At 45.1% G+C, this 2,461-nt stretch overlaps 1 long non-coding RNA gene across 1 annotated transcript; it reads right to left on the reverse strand.

The window, feature by feature from the left end:
• Nucleotides 1-501: 501 nt before the first annotated feature.
• Nucleotides 502-1,611, reverse strand: LOC125758558 (uncharacterized). Its single transcript, XR_007416219.1, has 3 exons — nt 1,532-1,611; nt 926-1,424; nt 502-777 (listed from the first exon to the last, which is right to left on the reverse strand). It is a non-coding gene; the product is annotated as an uncharacterized LOC125758558 (long non-coding RNA).
• Nucleotides 1,612-2,461: the final 850 nt, after the last annotated feature.

A 2,461-nucleotide genomic window follows, 5' to 3' on the forward strand; every position in this document is an offset into this window, starting at 1 on the left:
AAAACAACATTTTCCCAAGCAACATTTTATCCTTGGCAAAATGTCGGCCTGACGTCGCTGGCCAACTGCACTGTCGTTGGCCCAACCTTGGCACCCGATGTAGGGCCGGTCTCGGGGATTGACATTGGCCTCATGTGGGCCTGCGTCGGCACCCAATGTAGGCCCGTCCACTGTGGCCGACGAGGCCGAGTGCATGCCGCTCGCGGGTTGACTAATGCCCGACCTTACATAAGCGTCGATTTACCGACGGCCGTGGGTCGGTTGCGGACGTTTCTCGCTAGTATTGCTCTGCTTTTTTTTTCTTATTTTTTGTGCGTGTTCTAACAAAACGCATCAATTGTTTTTCTGGTGTGTTGATGCGTGTCGTATTTAATGTGAACGGGCAGTTTATAGAGGCGTAGGGTTAACTCTATCTGAATTAATTACGGGCAGAGTGCACATGTAAGACGGAATTAAACGCCTCTAACGGTCTGCAAAGAAAGACGTGAATATAAGTTTTCTCTCTTTAGATCTTTATTTTGCAATTGTATAGATGCACTAATTTTCCATGCAACATTGTTCGCACGGAGTGTTTGCATCAGCCCTTGTGCAACGCAACCGTACAGTCCATGTGATCACGGCATGATAACGCTGACATATATAAATATAAAGACGGACGGCATTCCTGTTGGATCGGCTCCCTTCTTTCGGCCACTTCTCGTGCTCTTGGCCCTGTGCGCAGATGCGACGTTTTACCGTCGAGATGTTAGACTTGCATTTTTCTTCTGTCGGGAAAAACTGAAAGAAACAACAATGAATAATACTGTGAGAAAGGTAGACTATTTACTTGACCAGTTGCACAGACATGTCGCGTCTAGAAACTCTATTCACACAACTAAACAAAATAATTTTGTCGCTGCACAAATAAGAAAAACACTGCACTTACAATAAATGCGAGTGTGCTGAAATTCCGCGAAGTGTTTCAAGCTCCACAGCGCACAGACTAGATAATATGTGGAGAGAGGATGGATCGAGGTTTTCGTTGTTGGCTATGTCACTGGAAAACAAATGGTACAATAAATAGATTAATGAGAACACAATCTTACCTTCAAAGCGGCCGCGGGCCAGTCACATATATTGTGCAGTCGGCATTTACAGCACACCTGCGACCAAATTCAATGTGAAAAGCGATTGCGTGAGACTTTCGTAACCAAGCATGCATCTTACCAGAGTTCTTTTCAGTTGGCGAGAGCAGCGCAGCACGCTATACACACTACAGTCCTTGTTGCAGGGTTCCCTAGAGAAAACGGCAAAATATGTCACGGTCTTACAATAAGATGCCACAAATAAAAAACAAGAAAATCTGACATATTTGCCCGTCAACGAAGTCTTGGGTCCACGGACAAATATAACCGCCGTTCGCCTGAACATTTCTGATCTGCCAGCTAGAAGAGACGACCAGATTGACGCATCAATTGTGCAAATAAAATTTGATTTTGTCGCTAGACAAAACTCACCATGCGATACAGCGAGGAAATAAAATGCCACTTACGAGTTCGCTTCAAATCCTCGGCAATGGGAGAAGGCCGCCTCCAGGATCAAGGCAAACGAAATGCCTCTGAGTGCTTGCCCGTCTCTGTGCAGCGTGTTTCAGCACGTCCTCGCTCGAAAGAGCTACAATTTGGCGGGAACTGACGCATGGAGCTTGCTCCCCTCCCCAGCGCTGTGACAAAGAAAAAAAAAGAAAACGCGAGAGGTGCGGGGTCCGGCGCCCCGCTATGGTAGCCCCGCTGCACGCCCCGCCTCCCTCTTAACACGACGGAGACCGGCACATACCGTTCCTCCTTTCAGGCCTTGTCATTCTTTCTGAGAGAGAGATCTCACCACTTTTTTTTTTTTTTCGGAGGAACGCACGTGTTGCTTATATCAGCTCTTTCGGGTGAGAAAAAAAAAGGAGCGGGAAATTTCGACTGAAGCACATGCCTGAACATTTTAGGGCAGCGCTAATGCGTGCAAGAAGTGGATCGAATTTGAATTGAACCGTTTTCGTTGTTAACACAAAATATCGTTGGTACTCTAACATTAAAACAAATTAACATGAAAACCATAAACTGAGTATCAAGTAGAAATTTTAAAACTCTTCAGTGTGTGCGGACTATCGAATTCTGGCTCTGCAAGCGACGTATAGCTTATGACCGTAGAAATTATCGTATTTTTACGCTAATTTCGTGTTTATTTGGGCATAGATGATATTTTGAAATATTCGTATTAACGCATATGGGCTATTCCCGAAGACCGAATCAAGTATGACGATATTCGATTCGATATTCCAAATGTTCAATCTTCGCACACTTCTATATGTAACCATTATATCTGATGTCCTCCCTTTGTCATGCGGCTCGATCAGATCAATCATATATTTATATTCACGACAGTGCTAAAGCGTGAGCACCGTGCTAGCGTTCCAGAAGTGCCGAACTGT

The sequence above is a fragment of the Rhipicephalus sanguineus genome, chromosome 5 (assembly GCF_013339695.2).
Source record: "Rhipicephalus sanguineus isolate Rsan-2018 chromosome 5, BIME_Rsan_1.4, whole genome shotgun sequence".
NCBI lineage: Eukaryota > Metazoa > Arthropoda > Arachnida > Ixodida > Ixodidae > Rhipicephalus > Rhipicephalus sanguineus.